General features: G+C 45.9%; 1 long non-coding RNA gene across 1 annotated transcript; it reads left to right on the top strand.

Moving 5' to 3' along the window:
- Positions 1–451: 451 nt before the first annotated feature.
- On the top strand, positions 452–10,304 carry LOC116586792. Its single transcript, XR_004284152.1, has 3 exons — positions 452–1,159; positions 4,851–4,985; positions 6,994–10,304. It is a non-coding gene; the product is annotated as an uncharacterized LOC116586792 (long non-coding RNA).
- Positions 10,305–11,291: the final 987 nt, after the last annotated feature.

The following is an 11,291-nucleotide window of genomic DNA, read 5'->3' as shown; positions in this document are numbered from 1 at the left end:
GGAGAGGTGGGAGAGCAGTGAGCACTGGAGTTTGAGTAGCCTGAGGGCAGTGGGGGGAATAGGGGGAGCAGAGGGTGATAAAGCTAGAAAGAGAACCCAGGGCCGAAGTGTTCATTTAGCTAACACTTCCTGAGTGCTGGTGAGTTTCACTGTCTGTTGAGGGGAGGGGAAGACATTGTCTGGAGCAAGGGATATCAGGCTGATTAGGTATTTACAAACAACTACAATGTCACATGCACTCTTCATTATCAAATAAATGTGACCAGGCTGAGAGCTTTGGGTGCAATTTACAAAGCATCCAGAACCACAGAAGGTTTCTCAGGAGAGGAGTGCATGATCTGTTGTAGGAAACTCACTATGACACCGTTGCGTGTGGATTACAATAGGTGCTTACAATGGGCTGGACAAGAGCACGTCAGAGCCCAGTAAGGGAGTGACAGAGAGTAAGGAAGAAGCACAAAGGAAGAATTTCTGGGACTTAGTGAGCTTGGTTTTGAACGTATTGTGTGGGAAGTATTTGGGGACACTCAAGGAGAGGGGTGTCAGCTAAAAGAGGAGGTTGGACAAGAAGATCTCGGCAAGGCCCACTGGCTGGAGATAGCAGATTTAGAAGTCCTTGTTTCCTGGTGGAGGACAAAGCATTGGAGAGATCAGTCCAGGAGAGCACTGGTGTGGGATGAGGAGAAGGGAGTCATTCTGGAATCTCTTGGAATCTCAGCAGAACAGAAAAGATCCAGGAAATGATGCCAGGATTTCAATGACCCAGAAGGGTCACAGAGGCGCTTAGAGGGGAATTCAGTTCTGACCTCTCCACCTCAAACTTGGGCTCGTCCTCTCCGAGGCAGGAGGCCCATCTGATTCTGTGTGGGTAGAGCGGCAACTGGGAGCTGACCGAGAGAGGCAGGGACAAGAAGGATCACAGCGTGGAAGAAGAGGGGACATAAGCTTGGCATTCAGGATGAAAGGGCTGTTAAATGAGAGGTGTTACTGTGGCTTCTGATTAGGGGCCCCAACCCTGGGGTTGACCGTTGTTCACTGGTCTCCCCTGTAGCTTGTGTGGGGGCACAGACCATCCCCAAGCCACAGAAGAGAAGAACGGGAGCAGACTGCTCTTCCCGCCTCTACGGGGATGCAGGACTTTGCTTCACATGGGCTGCAGGTAAGTGGTAAATGACAGATGTTTTACAACCCCAGAGTGAAGACTCCTTCAGTAAATACTTTTGTCTTCATGTCACTCAGATCTCACTTTTCCATGTGTAAAATTCAAGCTGGGTTGGCATTCCAGGCTTCCTAATCTGGTGTCATATGACTGAGCTGTGGCCTCCCATTCCTCACATGACAAACCAGTGTTCTCCTTGCTACCCACAAATAGCCACGCTGGGCCCCAAGGGACACATTTACATTACAATGTGACCTCTTTGTACCTTCAAGTCATGACCTCAGAGGAGTGGGAGATCCTGGAAGCCATTTCTACATGAGGACCGCTAACAATGAATTAAATACATACACAAGTGACGGTGGGCGACCACATTATATCCCACCAAGCCCAAACTCATCTTCTCCCTGACCAGACCCTAAAAATGCCCACAAGCACTCCAAGCCACCCAGCACATGAAGTATGTGGTGGAGGGAAACTGGGATAGAGAATATCCTACTTTTGCAAAATTTACCCCTCCATTTACAAAAATATGTGACATATGAACAAATCACTAGGACTCTTCCTTAGGCCTGAGAAGGGGTCTGTGCAAATGTGGGGTCCCCGTAGCTTAAATGTCACCTGCTTTGCTTAAATCTGCCTCGGCCTGGATCTTCCACTCAAGGCCGCCTCAAGCAGGATGTGTTCTTGACTGAAGAGCTCAGTTCCTTCTTCGGTAGCTGCCCTGCATGATTCTCCTCTATTCTGGTCACTGTCTCTGTGCCCAGAGCTTTTAACGCCTTGGCTCCTTATTGCACTACTGTTTGAGGTTCCCCTAGGCTCATACCTTTGCAAACAAACCCTCCTCAAAGTATCCCATTCCGGGTGTGCTCTCTGTTTTCTGTTGGGACCCTGGCTATTCATCACTCCCTCCTCCCCAGCAAGCACCTCTGTTCCCCTCCAGCTGCTCCCTGATTCTCTCCTTTATCCCACCCCCAGGTGACTCATTCCCTGGGGCCTTGTCTTTTGTCACCTCCTAGCCCAAATGTCCTGAGCAAATCCTACCCATTTTCCCAGGCTCCGCTCCATCCCAGCCTCCTCCCCCAGTCAGAGTGGTGCTCAGGAAGGCTGCTGGGTGAATAGTTGCTGGAACATGGTCTGCTTCGCAGGCAGTTGGGAGGAGGGGGAGGGGCTCCACGAGACATCGATTTCCACAATTAACCCCGGAAAAGGAGGCTCTTTACAACATCTTTCCTGGAGACTAGAATCCCTGTTTACCCCACCACTTAGTAAGACCCTGTCAAAGCGAGGGAGGTCCCTTCCATTCCCCGGGTGAGCAGGGCGGGACTCCCTGTGTCTGTGAGTATGTGAGTGATTAAAAGCAAAGCTGGCCGAGTGCCCTACACAAATCATTTCCAGCCCCAGTGCTCTGGGGACTCTGCTGGAATGCAGGCCAGGAACACAAATGGATCCTTACCGGCCCGCTATGGGGAGGAAAGTCATATCAGACCTAGAAAAAAGGGATACTGTGCGAACAGGGTGGAGAGGGGGACGCTAATCCCCAAGGGGAGGAGTCCGGGTTTCCTTCTCTGGGCTCCGTGAAATCCCTCATTGCAGGAAGTGATGGCAAACAGTCTCCGCCTGGGTTAATGGGAACACATCAGGGCCCCCTCTTAAAACAAGGAGGCTGGGAGGAAGGTGGGCTCCTAGCCTTTTGTTCCAGAGGACAGAACAGCCTGGGTGGCTTGCTGGCTGCCCAGGCAGGAGATGGCCACTGCGCCGTGCATATTTCTTGGGGGGGGGGAAAGTAGGGGCAGGACTCTGACCAGAGAGGAGGAGATTCTTGTCATTGACAGTGTAGGGCAGGAAATCTGCTTAGAATTTGGGAGGCTTCATGAAAAATAAGATGGAGTTTGGGAGCTGACTCTGTTTTGACTTTCTGAGACTTGCACTGAAAATATAGGGACTCAAAGCAGGAAAGTGCCAGATGTCTGGAGAACTGCTTTCCCTGGTTGATTTGAAAGAACATATTTTTATCTCTTTCATAAATTGGAAAGGTATGCCTGTCTTAAGGGTAAGGAAGTAACTGATTAGCTCTTGACTCCACATATGAGTATGTGGGGGTGGGGATACCAGAGTGGAGGGAGTTGTAATCCAGGGCACACAGTATTAAACCATCATGGAAAGAATACCAAGCACGGGCAATGGATCTGTGACCTAAACCAGGCCCCACCACCAAAACTGTTGTGACCTTAGGCAAGTCAATTTCTTATTCTGAGCTTCAGTGTTCTCATCTATAAAATGAATTAATTGGACTAGACGATATTTACCATCTCCTCTAGTTGAAAAAACTGTGATTCTTGTAAACCCAATCACAGGCCATCAAGAGCATAAACTGTTTTTAGTCCTCCAATTAAGTGAGTTTATTCTTCTTTGAGCAGTGTGGTAATAAAACTGGGACCTTGGTACTTGTGTTCTCATCTTGGCTCTGCTTCTGTGTGACCCAGAGTAAGTCAACGTGCCTCTCTGAGCCTCAGCCATTTCCCCAAGGCTCATGAGGTCAGATCTTGTTTCTCATTCTCCAGCTTTATGGTACGAAACCAAAAATGTCTTGGGTCATACTGTATTGGTTCCAGCTAAAAAAGCAGGCATTTCTGAGTCTTCTCTCTCCTAAATTCTATCACATATAAAAGTGAGCCTATCATATATCCTGACTTTTCACCTCAAAAGGTCATCCCCTAGGACTTAAATGGAGCATAAATGTACAGAAGATGAAAGTATCCTGAGGTTTCCTACTTTTAGGCTCCTATTACCTTCTTAAGATGGATCTCAATCCTGGACACTATTCTCCTTGAATGCCTCAAGATTTCTAGAACATCCATGGGGCCGTTTGAAGGTGCAGAAGACCCATCTCCTTCTGGTGGTTTTCTAAGACCCTGGACCCTGGAACCAAAATTATCTCCTCACTGGGTCTCAATTTCTCAGACAGCTTCCAGCCCACCCTTCCTGCTAATTTGTTGGTAACAGAACTTCCTTCAACACGGGGGCTGGAAAGAAGTGGTGCTTTCACAAGGTAACAAGTAGAACAGGGAACCATAAAGGCCCTGTATTATCACACTAGTTTTGGATCAGCAAATCTAGATTTGACTCTCAGTGGATTACTGTCCAGCTGTGTGGCCTCGTGTCAGTTTTTTAGCCTCTCTGAACTTCAGTCTCCTCCTCTGTGTATACCTACCTTCCAGCATGACCATGAGGGTTGTAAGTATTATATATAGACAAATGGTCTCAGTGCTGTGACTCACCTGTATCTGGAGCACAATTCATTTTGGTTTCTTCTCCTTCCCTTCACAAAATATTATGAGAAAGCGAAAAGTTGATGACTGTTAGCTTGGTAGCTTCATGGGTCCATCATATCAAGCCTGTATCCAGCTCTCCATCTTATTACTATGCTACAACTTCCTGTCTTATCTGATCTGGTCACACAGAACCACTCATCTATCCAATCTCAAAACACACCCCCCACATGGTATTGTTTTCATAATTCTCGGTCTAGACCACCCTTCCCAATCTCTAAGTGTCTCTTATTCTTCAAGGTTCAGGTCAAATGTCATGTTACACAGGAAGCATTCCCTGACTTCCACTGGAGCTCACCCCATCTCTTCCGGGTCACCACAGTGCTTTGGCTGTCTCACTTAGCATTTTTCCTTTCTACAAGGAAGAAGTAAGAATATTGCCCCCTCCCTCACCACCAGCAGCCTGTGAAGGATACACATTGTACATGCGTAATCGGGGGAACCCTCAGGGCAGTGACTGACACAGAGCAAATACTCAAGAACACATTCTTGATTAGGTAAGTGAATAGAGATGTATTTATTTGAGGTAGAAGATTAAGATAAGCTGTAGCTCTCCAGAAAAAGGAACAGAAGGGAAATAAAAATTAACACGATTTGCATACCTATGATGTGAGATGGAAATTGCATTCCCCGGTTCACAGGGATAGACAATGAAGCTCATGGAAACGAAGTAATAATGTCATAGGGCCTTTCATGGGCACAACTATGTGTTGGGCGCTGTTCCCTACACTTTCATGTGCATCATTTCATTTAATACACACAACATCCCTTATGATTTACTGTGATTCGCATTTTCCAGATGCAGAAACTGAGGCTCAAAGAAGTTAAGTAGATAGTCCAAGCCTACAAAGTTTCCCTGCAAGTGCTGGTGTAAATTCATACACTGTGCCTCAAGTATGCGTATTGGTGGGATCCTTCTCTCCCCACCCCTGGCCCATTACTGATCATTTTGTCCTCTACAGACCCAAAAGCCACTAAGGAACAGGGGGAAAAAACAAAACAAAACAAAACAAAAACAAACTAGACAAGTCACAGCTCTCAGGAAGATTTTGTTGTTGTTTTTCTTTTTGTTTGCTAGTTTCTTTGTTGCTATTGAACAAGTATTCTAGTAATTGCAGGCTCTAACTTTCCTTACCAGGCTATTTCCCCTCCCCCTCCCAGGAAGGTTGGTCTCTGCATTCTTCTCTGGGTTCTCACTGTCAAAATGGAGAAGCCCCCACCACGTTCACACCGGCCCCTGAAATCCCTGCTGCGGAAGCCTGCAGTGGTTATCTTGGCCTGGTTGGGCGTGATGTCCTCTCCCTCTCTCCTTCCTGCTGCTGGCTGGTGGCAGCCCACCTCTCACTAGGACAACACACCTGGGTCTCAGCCTGTCCCTGAAGGTGCAGGCGGTCCTCTTCACCATCTCTGCTTTGAGTCACTTCCCCCTGGCCACAGAAGTCCATGGCAGGCAGATGGGCCTCAGCTCTCTGGGTACTGCGTTCCCCACTGGAGGCCGGCAGGAGCTTCAGGCCTAGCTGGAGAGCACCAAGCTGAGGGGTAGGCTCCACCTCAGGCCTGCTCTCTGTTCCATGAGCCACTCCGGGTCAGTGCAGGGTCCTCGCTCAGTGCAGGGTCCTCTAAAGGTCTTCTCCTCAGAGTCTCTTAAGCAGGAAGCGGGTACAGACCACAGCTCTGGAATCCCCTTTGATGACACTGACTGCCTCTAATGCCCCCCTCTCACCCCTTTCCCCTCTGCTACCCCTCCCTCTTCACTTCTCACTCCTCCCCTTGGTGAAAGGCCTTCCTGTCCCTCCCACTGTTTGACTGGAACCATCCCTGGATTCTTTCCTGTTCTCCTTCCTGAGGTACCATTCATCTTTTTTTTCTCTCTTAGAGCCATAATGACACAATGACTGCAAGAAGAATATGTAAGGAAGGCATTTTGAAAAACATTATCTGCATTTCACTTGTAGCTCTAGGAATTAAATCCAGCGTGTCCAATTCTAAAGCCTTGCTTTTAACCCACCATACTATGGAGCCTAACACTACAAAACTGGAGTAAGGTAGACCTGGCATTTGAACCCAGGTCTAATCGAACCCCCAAATCCAAGCTTTCCCAAGTAAAATCGGTCAATCAGAGAAAGACAATTATCATATAATTTCACTTGTGTGTGGAATTTAAGAAACAAAACAGGAGCATAGGGGAAGAGAGGGGAAAATAAAACAAGACGAAATCGGAGAGGGAGACAAACCGTAAAAGACCCTTAATCATTGGAAACAAACTGAGGGCTGCTGGAGGAAGGTGGGGAGGGGATGGGGTCACTAGGTGATGGCATTAAGGAGGGCACATGATGTAATGAGCACTGGGTGTTATACAAGACTGATGAGTCACTGACCTCTACCTCTGAAACTAATAATACACTACATGTTAATTAATTGAATTTAAATTAAAAAAATTAAATGGTAAAAAGAAATCCAAGATTTCCCATTAAACCAGCTTTCTCTTACTTTGTCCACCAACAGAAAGCATCTTCAGGCCCTGTCCCTCCAGATAAGTCCTAGGACCTGCACTCCACTCCGGTGTTGGCTCACGAGTATAAGGGAGCAGAAATGCTAGAAGACCTGTCTTTGAAAGCACCTGTGGATTTGCTTGCCTGCTTTGGATCACTTAGGGCAGGCTTGAACAGCCTCTTAATAGGTTAGTTTTGTGGTTGGTGAATTCCTCCAGCAGGGTAAGTGGATTTCATTTAGCTATGCAAAGGAAGAAAGGCAGTCTGCTGGCCCTGGGGAGCAGCAAACATCAGACCAAGCTGAAGGACTTTGAAGTTGCCCACTGGCCTAGAAACCCTCTTGAGAAACTGACTCTGCAGGTTTGGTGCACACCTTGTTTTATTTTGTTATCCCCTCAGCCAGACTCACAATCTGTTTCATTCACCTGGAAAGCTGCATTGTCTTGACAACCAGGAGGCATTCAAGAGATTGCTGGCCCCTGGGGCTGCTGTGTATTACCAGATGGGCAGAAAGGACATCGGCCTCTCAGATGGGCCTTCACTGGTGAATAGAAACGCAGAACTGAGACGATTTTCCAGATTGTTCTGATAAATAGGAACTATATGTGCCCCAACTATTTGGGGTTATAATTTTTCGATAGAGGCAAAAGTGAGGTATTCCAGTTCTTTACTACAGGCTTAGAGAAACCGTCTCGGGATTTAACTTGCCAACCATTTATGGAGTTTCTGATGCACAAGAGAAAGGGTCTGGTTCACCTGCAGTGACTCTCAGTTCCTTCCTGCTCCTGCTCCCTGCTTTAACTACCTGCTTTAACTACCACGTTTATAGGCACTTTTAGTCTTTATCTTGCTAGGATTGTCATATTTAGCAAACAAAAATAGGGGACATACTTATACTAAAAAAAATTCATTCCTATCTGAAATTCAAATTGCACTGGGCACTCTGCATTGTATCTGGCAACACCGTGTCGTATAGTACTTGTCTGCCCACTCTTACCTAGCAGCTGTTCCTTGTTGAAATGATTTCCTTCTTTAACAAATGCAACATTGACTGACATCGCTCTCTCCTGGTCTTTTGCCTTCTCTCTAGATCACCCCTTGATCTTTTAAATGTTGATCTCCCACCTCTGTTCTCTCTCCCTCACTCTTCCCAGCATACCTTCAGCACAGTCATGACCTCAGCAGTGGTCTTGTTATATCGATGCGTCTGCTTCCAGCCTAGAGAACACGCTTGCTGCACCCACTCTAAATCCCTATTCCTCGTGGCCTCTTGGGCAACTCCAACCTGTTGCAAACTCAACATGTTGCAAATTTTACTCATCTGTTCTTCTCTATTTCTGCTCCTATCTTAGTGCATTTAGAATAATCTCCAACCCACTGCCAAGTCTGAAACCCAGCAGTCCCTCTCGAGTCTGCCCTCTCCCCCTGCCACATCCATAATTTGTCTCCATGCATGATGGATTCTATCTTCTAAAGTTTCCCTGACTGTCCCCTACTCCCTCTCTGCCATTGCCCTATCATAAACCATCATCATCACTCACCTAGATCACCGCAGTAACCTCCCAATTGGTCTCTCTGCCTCCCTTCCTCCTCCCTACCATCTATCTTTCACACCGTCCACTGAAGAACATTGCTAACACGAAAGTTGCATTATGCCCTTCATTGGTTTATTGGTTTCATGTCAACCACTGGGTAGCTTGTTCTTTTGGCCTCTTAACCTCTGGTGAATTCCCACTTCTCCAAGTTTATCCACTGACACAAAAACAACCCCAGCCATAGTGAAGACACAGTCCCCTCCCCATGCACTTGTATGATCTCATAGTCGGATTTCATATATGCCATGGCTCTTTCTGCAATGCACTTACTTTCACTTGAAGCCACAGAAAGCTATTCACCCTCCCAGCCTCAAGTCAGTATTTGTCTCTTGGCAGAAGCCTTCCTATATTCTCTAAGAAGACCTGGTTGGGGAGGGAAGCGGTGATCCCCACTCTGTGTTCTCCTAGCTACTAGAGTCTAGCACTTGTACTAACCTTTGTTAGAAAGCTCTCTAAGGCAATGACCTGTTTGCAAGGCTTGCATGTCCTGTAATAGTTTGCATATTATGTCAGATCCTGAGTTCTTGGAACACAAAAACCATACCTTTTGTTTGGCTTAGATTTGTTAATATTTAGGACTTTTAAAAAAATCTGTAAGGATACAGAAACTAATACAACCAACAGCTGTGTTCCTATTGCCCTGTGTTGACCACCATTAATACCATGTTGTATTTACTGTCAATCTCACCCCGTTGATCCTCCTCTCACCCCTCAGAGGCCAAATTGGAAGCAAAAGAACCAGATGAAGGGATCCCATAGTAGGTATTTCAGAAGTGCCAGAGCAGGGCACGGGTGCATCTGGGAGGAGCAGGAAATGGGTGAAATGTAATCAGTTCTGGCATTCTTGAAATGAGGTGTGGAATAGCAGAAATCAGCATTTTTTCTTTAAAAAAACCCTATTTCCCCAGAGACTGATGGCCCACCTGAGCTGTACACTGGTGGCAAACTGGAAACATTTAAATGAAAGAAAAAACCTTACTTTATGTGGTTTTGGCTTTTGGAAAAAGTGATTTTGAAGAACATGCCCACACATGAAGCCCTTGGGAAACTCACTTTGACTTCATTTCGGTGGTTGTTCAAAAAATTGTTTCAACCAGCTGAGAAGACTGGGCACCCAAATCTTAACTGGGATTACCTTTGGATAGGAGAATTGGAAGTAACTTTTTTTCCTGTTTGCCAATCTGCCTTTTTTACAACAATGAAGAAGAAGGAAGTTGCTTTAGAAACTATACTCGAGGACAATTAGATAGTTTGGAAATTTTTTCATGAGAGACGTAGAGGATTTGAAGAGAGGGAGATTATCTGTTGACAGCCTAGAATTTGAAGCTTGAACTTTAATAAATTTCTCCTTGTCAGTGTTATGGATTGACTGACTGTACCATTCAGGGAACAAACAGCTGACCTCAAGTCACATGCCAATATATTCACAATTAAACAATCACCCAAGAAGCTATAGAGCACACAAAATGCGTCGTGGCTAAAAATAATAAACAAATGAAGCTTCTGTGTTTTCTTGCCTGAGAACAAGGGGCCTGTTCTTTTAGATTTTTATAGTGAAATAGTGAGACTCTGTGGAAAAAAATACAGTTGGGAAATGTTCTCAGTGAAACATTGGGAATGCATCATAGAATCTGAGGGCTTCTGACTTGACCTGTGATCAGCTAAGAAGGAAGGATTGGCTGTGAACAGGTGACCTGTGGATCTCTGGATTACCAATTCAATACAGAAAATGACCATTCTGAAATCTTATTGTTTTTCCTCCTTCGTTTTTTCCTTTCTGCCTTTTAAAACAGGAGAAGTGTTCCCTAAAGAGAAAGTGATTTATTTAGAGTTTTTCCACATACGCTCCTAAAACAGGTTGTGCTTTTCCCCTAAAGGTAGCATCTCTGTTCTGGGACAGATCTCACGTGACAAAACGGTTCAGCAAGCCTTGCAAAATTTTGAAGCATTTTGAAGGCAGAATACTTTATGTATTTAGAGCTGTGCATTCGGCATAGAGAGAGCAACAGAGCAAAATGCCCAGTTTGGTGTCTTCTAATTAGATGCTCACTTGGGTTCAGTTGTTTTTAGTTCCCCTTGCTTCCTGGGGGAGGAGACTTGTGTTAATGCTGGCTGTTTGCACATCCAAATGGCCAATGTGGGGGGGTAGTTTTTGGCAACCTCTGCGCTCACCAGTCCTGAAATACGTTTTAAGCATGGGGTCAGACATCCACATTTCCCTGAGGACACTTTCCTGGACAGCTTGCCAGGATGCCACGGGGTGCAACCAAATCCGATAGCGTGAAATGGTAGAATCGGCCGCGGCGTTGGTGTTTGATGAGCAGTAAACTGAAGACGGCAGGTCAGCCTGCCAGGCTCCATTCCAACACATGCCCTTTAGAGAGCTGACCTTCTGTTTGCTGGGCTTCTCTCTACTGGATACCACGTGGAATTCTGGTGATCAGAGGAAATCATTTAAGATGTTCATTCGTTTATTCTGTACATCAACAAATCTTTACCGGGCACCTACGATGTGTGTAAGGCACTAACAGAGACAAAGAATTTTACAAGAACAGAAACTTAGACAGGTGAAAGCATTTTGTAACTTACACTGAGTTTTCTCACTTGTGTTGTTTCAAAGAAGATGACACAGACGTAGTCCTCACACTCCTAAAAGTTCACAATCTAGTAGGGGAGATGAAGCCTATAGATAAATTTTTGCATTGCAGAATAGAAT

Source organism: Mustela erminea, chromosome 1, assembly GCF_009829155.1.
Source record: "Mustela erminea isolate mMusErm1 chromosome 1, mMusErm1.Pri, whole genome shotgun sequence".
NCBI classification, from domain to species: Eukaryota; Metazoa; Chordata; class Mammalia; order Carnivora; family Mustelidae; genus Mustela; species Mustela erminea.
The sequence above is the reverse complement of the archived record's forward strand: the minus strand, read 5'-3'. Positions and strand labels throughout refer to the sequence as shown.